The 13,199-nt window shown below is 41.8% G+C and overlaps 1 long non-coding RNA gene across 9 annotated transcripts in view; it reads right to left on the reverse strand.

Annotated features, from left to right (window-relative positions):
* The window catches only part of LOC116593680, a 71,113-nt gene that overhangs the window by 30,464 nt on the left and 27,450 nt on the right, over window positions 1-13,199 (reverse strand). For 4 of the 9 annotated variants that reach the window (XR_004286935.1, XR_004286933.1, XR_004286941.1 and 1 more), the window contains one exon: window positions 11,269-11,351. This is a non-coding gene — a long non-coding RNA (uncharacterized LOC116593680). Of the gene's footprint in view, window positions 1-4,325; window positions 8,736-10,388; window positions 11,352-13,199 lie in introns of those variants that run through there. The other 5 variants (XR_004286938.1, XR_004286940.1, XR_004286934.1 and 2 more) reach the window with 5 other exon arrangements.

A 13,199-nucleotide genomic window follows, 5' to 3' on the forward strand; every position in this document is an offset into this window, starting at 1 on the left:
TATCTTGATAGTACCTTTGCACATAAGAGGAGCTCAATAAATATTTGTTGATGGCAGACTGGGTGTAGGTAGACACTGGCCTGAACTTGACTGTCCCATCATGGGGCTCCTTATCATTTTCTTCTCATGAACTCTCAGTAGATACCAAAGAAATGGGTCCAAACTCCCCCCAAATCTATGTTTACAGCTTTGGCCAGACTGACTATTACTCTTTAAGTGTGTAAGCACAAAACAGTTAAACAGTAGAATCTGGGGAGACAGGAAGCGGATGATGTTAACCGTAGCTGCCGCTACTGAAGGGGGATGGGCGTGTTGGCCTTTACTGTGCAAGATAGGAAACAGCCAGAGAGAAGAAGGAAGGGTATGGACTTGGATCAAGTGTGAACTCTTGTTCACCAGCTGCTTGCATGAACCAGACTGGGGTCTCATAGCAGTCCTGCGCCATCGACATTTCAAGGTAGGAAGGATGGGTCCCAGAAGTAGTTCAGTAACTTGCCCAAAGTCTCACAACTCACCTTTGGTTGATTCTGGACTATGGCTCAGACCAGTGTGCTTGGAAGCCCAGACCTTTCCCATTCTGCTCAGCTTTGTCCATTGTCTTCCTCATTGAGGAAGACTCCATTTTAAGTCTAAGACACAGGTCATTGAGGTAATGAAGCATGTGCTGGCTTCTTTTTTTTTTTTCTTTTTTAAGAAATGAGGAAACAGTGATTTCAGAAGCGTGGCCAAGTCCCAGGGAATCCAGGCAAAGCAGAGGAATCGGGTTTCAGGAAACTTAGGAAGAATATCAGAATTAGGCTCAAGGAGACTGGGAGGAGAAAGTCCTGCAGAGGTCAAGACCATCTTGGGAGCTCAGGCAGTAGAATTCCAGGGTCTTCTGGAAGGCTCCCACCATGAACGTGACCCATAAAATTCTCTGCAGGTTTTCTTCCTTGAGCTTCTCTGCTTCTCTTTCACTGTCAACTGGTTCCTTCCCCCCCCACCTTGTACTCACCATCCTTTTTTACAGTAGCTGCGGGCCCACTGATTCTGCCTCCTCTCAACCGCAGTGTGCTCCTGGCTCCTCATGGCCCCATTTCTACTTCAAGTCTCCTTCTGCTGCACATTCTGTACAACCTCTCACTGCAAACTGCCCCGTTCTCTCCACGGTTCTCAATTCTAACTCCCAAGAGATATTAGATCTACTGCTGGACCCAGTGCCACCCTGTTTGGAAAGGCCTTTCCTGTCAGAATATCTCGTGGGTTGTTACCAACCTATCGATTTTGACTGTCCCTGTGTTACGGATCCCGCTGGGTAGAGTCACCTCAGGAGAGCTCAGGAACACCTTGCTCCTTCAGAAGTGCCGACGGACCTATGGGCTGGGGACTGAAACTTTGGCAGTGACAGACAAGAGTCAAAACTGATCTCCCATCAATAACAGGTCAGCCGTGGAAGGGGGAGACCCTGAAAACGCAGTGACATAAGATGGTAGCCGAGCAGGACTACCTGGGGGGCTGGAGGAGGCACTAGAAGAGAAGAAAAGACATCCAGCTGGGAGCTGAAAGTTCCTGGAAAATGAGCTGCAGACCAGGAGTCATCAGTATGACATCCATAGGGAACAGCCGGCTTCTCACAAAGGAACCACCAGGGACCTCCAGGAACACTTCTCTTCCTTCTGCTTGCGAATTTCAGGAAAATGTGTACAATCTCACTGACAGCAGAGATCCTCTTTAGTTGCTTGACATGGAATCTGAGAATATGACATTCCTTGTGTATTTGCCTCTCTTAAACTTATTTTTTGAAATTGTTATTTTTTCAAATAATTGACATACAACATTGTGTTCATTTCAGGTATCAACCATGATTTGGTATTTATATATATTACAAAATGATCTCTACAATAAGTCTAGTTAAAAATCCATTGCCATACATAGTTACAATTTTTTTTCTCTTGTGCTGAGGATTTTTTTTATTAAATATGCAATACAGTATTATTAACTATAGTCACCAAACTACATTATCTCTCCATGACTTGTTGATCTTATAACTGGAAGTTGGTGTGCCTCTTGATCCTTTTAACCCGGTTTGCCCAACACCCACTCCTCACCACTGGCAACCTCTAATCTGTACTCTGTTCCTATGAGCTGGGTTTATTGTTGTTGTTTTTAGATTCCATGTATAAGTGAGATCATACGGAGTCTGTATTTTTCTGTCTGACTTATTTCACTTGCATAATGCCCTTAAGGTCCATTCATGTTGTCACAAATGGCAAGATTTCTTTCTTTGTTTATAGCTGACTAGTATTCCACTGTATGTCCGTACCACAACTGTTTATCCATTCATCCCTCTGCGGACACTTAGGCTATCTCCATATCCTGCCTATTGTAAATGATATTACAGTGAGCATGGGTATGCATGTACCTTTTCAAGTTAGAGTTTTTGTTTTCCTGGGATATATGCCCAGATGTGGAATTGCTGAATTATGTAGTAATTATGTTTTTCATTATTTGAGGAAACACCATACTGTTTTCCATAGTGGCTGCGCCAGTCTGCCTTCCTACCAACAGTGCACAGGGTTCCCTTTTCTCCACATGCTCACCAACACTTATTTCGTTTATTTTTGATACTGGCCATTCCAACGGGTATGAGGCAATATCCCATTCTGGTTTAGATTTGATGAGTGATGTTGAGTATCTTTTCATGTGTCTGTTGGCCGTCTGTTTTGTCTTCTTTAGAAAAACATCTATTCAGATTCTGTGTCTATTTTCAGCTGGATTGTTTTTGGTCCGGTTTTGGTTTTGGTTTCTGCAGCTGGTTGTGTGAGTTCTTTATGTATTTGGAATATTAACTACTTACCAGATATATGATTTGTTAAGTTTTTCTCCCATTCAGTAGGTTGCCTTTTCATTTTGTTGATTGCTTCCTTTGCTGTGCAGAAGCTTTTTTTTTTTTTTTTAAGATTTTATTTATTTGTTTGACAGAGAAAGAGATAAGAAGAGAGGGAACACAAGCAGGGGGAGTGGGAGAGGGAGAAGCAGGCTCCCCGTTGAGCCAGGAGCCGGATGCGGGCTCAATCCCAGGACCCTGGAGTCATGACCTGAGCTGAAAGCAGATGCTTAACAACTGAGCTACCCAGGCGTCCCTGTGCAGAAGCTTTTTAGTTTGATTTTTCTCTTTTGTTGCCCTTGCTTTTGGAGTCAGATCCAAAAAATCATCATCAACACTGAGGTCAAAGAGCTTTGTTTCTAGGTTTTCTTCTAGGAGTTTCATTGTTTTATGTCTTACATTCAAATCTTTAATACATTTTGAGTTAAATTTTATGTGTGGTGTAAAAAACAGTCTAGTTTCGTTCTTTTGCATGTGGTTGTTCGGTTTTCCCAACACCGTTTATCTAATGGAGAGACTGTCCTTTCCCCACCATATATTCTTGGCTTCTTTGTCATAAATTAATTGACCATATATACATGGGTTTATTTCTGGGCACTGTTCTATTCATTGATCTATGTGTCTGTTTTAAGGTCAATCTGATATTGTTTAGGTTATTATAGTTTTGTAATATAGTTTGAAATCAGAAAATATGAAACCTTTAGTTTTGTTCTTCTTTCTCAAGATTGCTTTGGCTATTTGGGGTCTTCTCTAGTTCCATGCCAATTTTAGGAATATTTGTTCTATTTCTGTGAAAAATGCCATTGGAATTTTGATAAGGATTATATGGAATCTGCAGATGGCTTTGGGTAATATAGACATTTTAACAATACTAATTCTTCCAATCCATGAGCATGGAATATCTTTCCATTTATTTGTGTCACCTCCAGTTTCTTTCATTAATGTCTTGTGCTTTTCAGTTTATAAGTTTTTTTACTTTCTTCATTAAGTTTTTTTCCTAGTTATTTTATTCTTTTTGGTGCATTTGTAAATAGGATTTTTTTTAAAAATTATTTCTCTGCTAGTTATTATTATGTATAAATACAACAGATTTTTGTGTATTGATTTTATATCCTGTAACTTACTGAATTCATTTATTCTAACAAGTTTTTGGTGGGGTCATTGGAAAGCTCTGTATCATTTGCAAAAGAGTTTATCTCTTCCTTTCCAATTTGGATGCTTTTAATTTCTTTTTCTTGCTTAATTATCTGGGAGAAATTATCTTATTATATGACTTACACAAATGTATTCTCACTATGAAAAATTCAAACAGGGGTGCCTGGATGGCTCAGTCAGCTAAGCAACGGTCTTCAGCTCAGGTCATGATCTTAGGGTCCTGGGATCGAGCCCCACATGGGACTTCCTGCTCATCAGGGAGCCTGCTTCTCCCTCTGCCTGCTGCTCCCCTCGCTTGTGGACACACTCGGTCTCTTTCAAATAAATAAATAAAATCTTAAAAAAAGAAAAAGAAAAACAATTCAAACTGTACAGATAAAGCCAATGTCTGCCTTGGCTTAGTTTCCCAAATCCTGCTTCTTACCCAGAGGGCATTCTGGGTAGCCTTCCTGATCTGTTTTCATGCATATGAAGAGTTCCATTTGATTGTTGAAAGCCCTCTGCAGCACTTTGCAATCTAGAACCACCTAAACCAAACCAAACCAAAGGAAATAGATGAGATTTCTCACACCTCAGAAATACCTGCATCCAGTTTCCACACACAGGTCCTGAAGGCCATGGAAGGCTAAATAATTGAGCAGATAATTCAAAGGCAAAAATATCATTTCGCTAATGTATATAGAAGCACCTGGCTGAAGTCGCCCCTTATTCTAGAAGCATTAGACAATCTATGGCTTGGCTCCTGCCTGGTCTGGTGCTGTGAACTCTGTACACATTTGCCTGATAAACAGTAGCTGAACTGAGCCACTATAGTGGCCAAGGTTAACTGATGAAAATGAAAGTTCCTTCATCATAAACAACTACAAAAAGTCACACCAGACAATAACAGGAAAGTGAGGACCTAAACAAACAAATGAAATTTTTATTTGACAGCCCCCCCGCCCCCCAGTGATTATTGTTATTTCCTTTCCAGCCACATCATCTAAACTCTTCATGGGAAAGTTGAAGCCAGAATTTAATCCTGCATGGAATCCTCACTGATTTATAATTTAAAATTTTATGAATTTAGGAAAATTATCAAAGAAAATTCTGAACTTCAAAACTCCCTTTTCAAAAGTGGAGTTTAATTACAAAGTGTATGTAACCGCTGAAACAGTCCAATTAGGACCATTCAGCTTTTTAAATGATTGGCAATCAGGACATCAATTAGCAGTATTTAGAGATGAACATCTGCTAACACCTATTTGCTTAATCCAAAACCATTCAAGAACCGAGGCACTTGGCTTATAAACCACAGGAAGGCAAGGATTTTATGTTTCTATTCCAACATCCTTCCCCAGCCTCCCCGACAGTATACACATACACATACAGGGCACTTACCATACCCCACACACGAGCTTGCAGTAAATGCATATTGACTGTCAAAAACATAACATTGACAAGGCCCTGGAGATACAGGAATGAACAAGGCAGACAAAATACTCGCTTTCCTAGTACTAATATTGGAGTGGCCCGCGGGGACAGAAAATAACCTTAAAATTAAAATCATTTCAGAGAGTGATCAAGGAATGAAGAGAAAAAACCAAGGCAAAGGGAGAGTATTTGAATCAGGTATATTTTAGTTGGGGTGGCCTGGGAGGTCCTCTTTTAGTGGCCCATTTAGGTTGAGATATGGATGATGGGAAAGAACCAGTCAGGCTAAGATCTATAGTACAATTGGAGAAAACAAACAAATCTATAAGAAGCAATGAGCAAATCACAAAAAGCTGCAATGTATGGGTGATGGCCTTGAGGGCTTTAACCATCAGGGAGGTAAAAGCTCTATCTGGGTTAGGGGAGGGAAAACTTGTCCTCAATCCTCTTAGGGTCCCTGACTGAATCTGAAAATCAAACTGACAAAGACAGGTAAACAGAAGAAATGCACGTGAATTTATTTAGTGTAAGTCTTATACAACGCTGAAGCCTTCATAAGGACATGAAGACCTGAAGAAGCAGTTAGACCTGTGCGCTTTTATGCCAGGTTTGATGGAGAGTGGACAGTCATGGGGGAATATGACAGGACGAGGAGTATCTGGTAAGAGGAGTAAACTGGGGAAACCTAGCAAGTCCTGTTTGTTAGGATTCTTCTTGGCGTCCCTTTGTCTTTAGAGATAGCATGCTTCTTTCCCCAGGGACTGGGTGTAACAAAGGCACGTCTCACATGAGGACTTTATGACTTATTTCGGGGAAGAAGGCTGAGATGGGAAGGAGGTCACACTGACCTTCCTGCTTCTGCCATGTTCCCAAATTCCTTCAGCTTAAAATATCCAGTAGGCTAAGGTGCGATATTTTGAGGTAGGAGCCCTGAATGCCATCAGTGGTCTTGGTATGTCTGTATCTGATCTGGGTAGGATTTAGGGTGAAAAAAGAAGGAAAAGCAGAGGACTTCACAGACAAGGACAGAGGTGAGGCAATGCAGGGGAGAGAGGCATGACACATAAGGAATCACTCCATGTTGGGGTCATGCAAGGGCTTGGCCAGTATCTGAGAGTGGCCTCCTTAAACTGTGTGTACTTCTTGTCTTTCCTGCCTCCTCCTCAACCCAGGGCTAAGGAGACCCTCCTGGCTGAGAAGGAAAACTGCAGGCCTGGTGCCATCTCTGGTGTTGCTCTGAGAGGGCTTGGCACCACTAGCTAAGTCTTGGCGTTCTTCTGTATTGAAGGAAAACAATTTCAGGGAATCTCGGCATCAGACAAGGCCACTCTGTGATCATGATGGATCAAGATAAAAACAAGACCACTTCATAATCATGTCTGAACACAGACAAGACTTGAATCTTGTCCAAGTCATTATACCAAACATCTCTCCCAGCTAATATGGCAGATGGCTGCTTCTTTATCAATTACACCCCTAGTCTCCCTCCAATCTGCCCTCCCCCGCCTAACATTTATAATGATACCAACCAGAGAATGAGCCAGCCTCCTGAATAGCACCCGATCTAGAGCAAGCCCTACTCCCTTGAACCATCCCCCAAACCAGCAAGCACAAGCCTACATCCTGTAGGTCTTTTCTAACACTCCCACACTCAAACATCCACGGGTTATGCTGGGGTGTTCCTGGTGGTCTTTGCTGGAAGGCAGTGACATAAGTGAGAAGGTGTCCCACTGGGGTGTGAAGGGGAGCAATGTTAGGTGGTGGTAGGACCTGGTCAGTTCATGAGGTTGAGGATGTAGGAGGGCTCAGTCTTAGAACCGAGAGGCCATGGGATGGGAAACTTACTGTTGGCCCTTTAGGAACTGAGACTGGTCCAAATGGAAATTGTGGTACTGGAAAGTTGATGTGGCCACGTACACAGTTCATATGGGTGTCAGGTGGGTAGCCTGGGCTAAGGGGCTCTTTTTCACAGATAGGAAAACTGAGGTAGCAGCTAACTGACTTCTCAAAATTTGCATATGGACTGAAACAGGGCTTCTGAGTCTCTTGCTTTTAATGTCAGCACTAGCTCCACCTGGCCCCATCCCACTCCTACCCTAACCACATGTAATATTACTAAAAAAATGAAACTATTTCTTGGCTTTTCAAAAAGTCATTTAATATGGAAATGCCTATGAGAAATTTAATAAATAAAACAGTTCACACTGTACCTGTGAACTTAATTGTATCATTCATTAAGCCCACAGAGAAGGGAGCATCTCAGCTAACTGCTTGGTGCTTGGTCTTGTCTTCCCAGAAACACAAACTTCTCTGTCTCTTGCAGTTCTCCAGAGCTCATAGCCATGATGTGGCTCCACTGACAAAGCTCCAGGGCTTCATTTGAACCCTCACACTGCCTTTCAGTCAGTGCCCTCCTCCAGAGGCCATGTTGACACCCTGAGAGGTCTAAAAGAAGGCGAAGGCTAAGAAAACCTGACACCTGGTAGAAATGCATTTCAACGAATGCAATTGCTCCATAGTGGACTTTTCAGCTGGAGTTTCCACAAAGAGGCCTGATTTCAAAGTAAGACAGATGTTGCAGGATTAGGTAACAGAGAAAGTCTTCTCAGTCTTGGAAAGGACAAGACATGGGCCTATGTCTCAGGCTCTGAGGAAGAAACTTCTCACTTTCTTTCCCTGTAAGTTTGTGTGGTGCCATTTCTCCCACCTGCCTTGGGTTATTTTCATGGGCATCTCCTTGACCTTGTCAGATCCCAGAGGACAGGATGTGCCACTGATACGCCTCTGTGTTCTCCACAACGAGTCTGGTGCCTGTCCCCAAGAAGGTTCTCCATCGTTGAGTGACATTGTATTTGAAATGCTCTGAAGATCTCAAAAATAGTTGGCGCTCTCTGATGGGAGTTTTGCTAGTTGGAAAAGTGATGCAAGATAACTTCTCAGCAGGGTTTGAATTTTGAGTGCCAGGGAAAGAACAGCCTGATTGGAAGAGGGGCACATTTCACTAGGATACACTCTGTTATCTTTGTTTTACATTTAAATGAAACATTTAGGGTTACATAAAATTTGGATGACACATTAAGGGCAATTTCCTCAGCATGATTCAAGTTGCTGATTAGAGATCTGAGGCCTCCTGGAGTATACTGTTTGTGCTGCTGATTGGTTAAGAGCGGTTTCCCAGTGTGGGGTGGGCTCATTTTCCCTTGGAGAACTGAAGAGCAGGGCCTTTCAGGCACAGCCAAAGAGAGCTCTCTCTTCAAAAAGTCTGGTCCCCTGAGCTGAAGCTCTTGAGCTCTCTTCCTAACTACACAGGAAGCAAAGAAATGTCAGCTGCACTGTGGGGTGAAGAATTAACCACCCTCTGAAGAGGTCTGACCTTTGTTCCTGGCTGCTAGTAGGTATTCTCTGGTATTATTCTATTGGGGGGCAGTGGAGGGTCTAACAATGTGATTTAGATGGGGCGAAGGGGTTGGCCACCCCGGAAAGACCAACATGACTTGGGGTCAAGGCTTTGGGTCTCCCAGTATCAGTGGCCTGGAGACTGAGGTCAACAACATGTTATCAGTCCATCTTGCCTGTGTAATGGAGCCCCAAGAAAAACTGAACGCTGAGGATGAGGTGAGCTTCCCTGGTTGGCAAGACCCTGTGTGAATTGTCACACGTTAATGTCATACAACACATCTCACCTCCCTGGGTGAAAGCCCACAGAAGCTCTGTATTTGGAACCCTCCTGGACTCTGCTCTGTGTGTCTTTTCCTTAGGCTGACTTTATCTCTGTCTTTCCTCTCTCTGTAATAAAGAGTACCTGTGGATAAACCAGCTTTCAGTGAGTCCGGTGAGTCTTTCTAGAAAATGGCAAACCAGACGGTGGTTTGGGGTACCCTTGAACTTACAGTTGGTGTCAGAAGTGAGGACAATCTTGGGCACTGTGCCCTCTACCTTTACAACTGGCACTAAAGCTCTCACATATACCCTCTCAGGAAAACTAGACCCCAGGCCCTGGGAATAAGGAATTAGTTTACTCTCAGGGAAGAATCTACCCTGAGATTGGGAGTAGCCCAGTTTAGAGTTGCTGGTGGTGGAGGATAAGAGACAATGTGCTCCATATCCCCCCGTAAACCTGACAAGAATCTATCAACAGTAGGTTTACCAGCTAACTAGAAACATTAAGGAAACCTGCTTAAATAGATTTTAAGGCACCTGTGCATATGGAAAGCACAGGGTAGAAGAAAGAGCAGTTAACTTGGAAACAGCAGACCAAGTCTCTAGCTCAGGTCTAAACTCAGCTGAGTAGGAGAAAAACATGCACATTTTATTTACTATTTTTAAGGGCCCATGGGAGTCTCAAGGAAAATGAAAATCCAAAGAAGCATTTAGAACTGAGAACTTACATACTTTTTAAGCAAAGAAAACAATGTATTTGTGGAGAAGTGACAAGACAGAGAGATATGGGCAGTTAACAATGGGAAAATGACTAGGGAATATATAGGGAAAATGAAGGAAGATGAGGGTCCCCTTAGAAAGTTTGCTCATACAGATCCATTTTGATGATGACTTCTAGTCTCCGGTGATGAGAATGTTCCTCTCTAATTCAAAGAGATACATACACCCCTGTCTTTATAGACACGTTATTTATAATAGCCAAACTATGGAAGTGGCCCAAGGGTCTATCAACAGAAGAATGAATAAGGAAGAGGTGGTATATCTATACAATGGAATATTACTGAGGCACAGAAAAGAATGAAATCTTGCCATTTGCAATAATGTGGATGGAACTAGAGTATGTTATGCTAAGCAAAGTCAGTCGGTTAGACAAATACTATGGGATTTCACTCATATATGGAATTTAAGAAACAAAACAAATGAGGAAAGGAAAAGAGAGGGAGAGAGAAAGAAAGAGAGAGAGAGATAAGCCAAGACACAGACTCTAAACTATAGAGAACAAACTGTTGGTTACCAGCGGGGAGGCTGGGGTTGGGAGGGGATGGGTGAAAGGGGGGAGGGATGAAGGAGGCACGGGGATGAGCACCCGAGGATGTGCGGAAGCGCTGAACCAGCGTGTCACACTTCTGAAACTAATAACACTGTGTTAACTCTACGGGGATTCATTGAACTTAAATAAAAACAAATAAATAAATAAGCAAGCAAACATCTCATTAGACGTGTCAGAAACTGAACTAATCTTTTCCATCCCTCCTCTATTCCTACTTTTCCTCATGCCAGTGGAGAACAATTCCACTCTTCCACTGGGAATCCTGCCTCCCCCTGTTACACTGTGGTCCGACCACCGTCACATCCCACCGGGATTATCGTTAATAGCCGTTTCACAGGTCACTATGCCTCCACCCTTGCGTCCTACAGTCTATTTTCAAGCAAAGCAGCCGGAATAATCCTGTCAAAACCCAACTAGACCACGAACCTTCCCATGGGTCCTACCTTATTCAGGGTGGATGGCAGAGTCCTTCCGATGCTGCACAAGATCCCCCTTCCATCTCTGACTGCTGTCCCACTTGCTCCCTCTACTCTGGCCGTCATGGACTCCTTGCTCTTCCTTCAACATTGCAGCAACCTCCTGGCCTTAGAGCCCCTGCACTCGCTGTTCCCTCCATCTGGAATGTTCTTCCTCCAAATACCTACATGGTTTACTCATTCCCTTCTGTTAAGCATCTTCTTCAAATGCCATCTCTTCAAATGAGTTCTACTCTGATTGCCTTGTTTATCATTGCCAGAAGTCCCAGCCTCCCAGCCCCTGCCCCAGCATGGCTGACCTTTATCGCCTGTTCTAATTTTCCCCCATGGCCCTTACTACCTTCTTATATATCGTACAAAATACTTACTAATTTTTCTTGTTGTCTCCTTCCTCCATAGACAAGCTCCACAAGAGCAGGAAATGATGTCTGCTTTGTTTTCTGATATACACCTAGAAGAGTGTTTCACATATTAGATGCTCCATATTTATTCAGTAAATGAATGAGATTAATTGGGTGAATAAGAAATAGATGAGGAACATCTTTCATAGAAAAGATGAACAGGAATCACCAAGAAAGGAATTTTACTTTTTTACTACCTATGCATTTAAAAATTAATCATGTGTAACAAAACTCAAAGATAGTCTACTACACATATACTTTAGAAAACCCCCAGGCGTCTCCTGAAGTAAGAATTTTTTAAATTTTAGTGTAAACCAGTGCTCATAATAAAAATTCAAAATTTAAGTCTTAAGTCACTTTTTCCAATTCTGGGAAAAAAGACTTGAGGTTATTATATGCACTTTTGCTGAAGCCTATGTATATGGCTTTATGTTTTCTCCATAGTACTGATACAAGTATGGATTTCGTTATGGGACTTTTACTCATTTTTAATTTCTATCCATGCTTGTTTTTCAAAATTCCTACTATCCCTTTGTTCCAAATTTTTATTTTCAGCACTATTTTAAACAGGTGAAGCCTAAAAAATTAGAAAAGACATTTTGAACCATCACTGGAACTCAAGTTTTTTTTTTTTAATGCACATGGAATTATCTTAATGATATTAAATGGCTTTGCTATAAATAATCCTCTAAGAATATTATATAAAAAGCTTTTAGATAATTAAGGCCAATTTTTAACATTGTTTTTTAATCTGAAGGGTTTGGATTGAAGCTGAGAACAGTATAAGAAGACTGCTGGCTAATGTCGCTCTGCTCTGCCCAGTGCGGGGGGTGGAGGAGAGGAAGGGGAGAGGGAGGCTGCCCACATCCCTAGGAGCTGTTGTACCTTCCCCTTCCCCATACTGTGCAGCCAAGAAAACCGAAAACTATAACTAAGTTAAACAAGTTCCAGGCCAAGTGGTTAAAACCATGATTTTGGTGTGATTGCCATAAAAGCTCCAGAGGGCAATTGTTTATTTCAAATATTTATTAACTGTTAGTGTTCATATTAAAAGCATAGGGAGTTATGAGGAGTAAGGTACCAAACTATTCTTTTCTAAAGAAGCTAACATTTAAAATTTCTGAAAATATTCATTTCGTCTATAACATTTTACTGGGAAATATATGCAAATGTAGAAAGTACATAAAACAAATATACAGCTCAACAAGTTGTTGTGATGTGAACACCATGAAACCACCATTAGATCAAGAAATAGACTGTTGCCAGGATACAGAAGACCCCTGTGAGTCCTGTCTCAGTTACACCTGCCTCTCTTCTTCCCTTCCAGAGGTTACCACCAGCCTCGCTTGAAGAATAATTCTTTGCTTTGCTTTAGAGTTTCACACCAAAGTACACACCCATAAAAATTACATTTGTCTTATTAGTGATCTTAGAAAAACTTTCAGTCCTCCTCATTCAGTATGATGTTAGCCGTGGGTTTTTACAGACACCCGTTATCAGCTTGGGGCAGTTTCCTTCTAGTCCTGTTTTGCTATAAAAAAAAAAATATATATATATATATTTTTATATATATATTTAAATATATATATATTTATATATATATATATATTTTAATCATGAATAGATGTTGAGGTTTGTCAAATGCGGTGTCTATGTCAATTGATATGATCATGTGTTTTTCACCTGGATCATAAGCTATGTCCAATGTCACAGGGGAGGTGGGAAGTAGGAGGAAAAATTATTTTTTCTTTTCTTTTTTTTAAGATTATTTATTTATTTATTTATTTGACAGAGAGAGAGAGAGAGAGATCACAAGTAGGCAGAGAGGCAGGCAGAGTGAGAGGAGGGAAGCAGGCTTGCCGCTGAGCAGAGAGCCCGATGCGGGGCTCGATCCCAAG

Source organism: Mustela erminea, chromosome 6 (genome assembly GCF_009829155.1).
Source record: "Mustela erminea isolate mMusErm1 chromosome 6, mMusErm1.Pri, whole genome shotgun sequence".
NCBI lineage: Eukaryota > Metazoa > Chordata > Mammalia > Carnivora > Mustelidae > Mustela > Mustela erminea.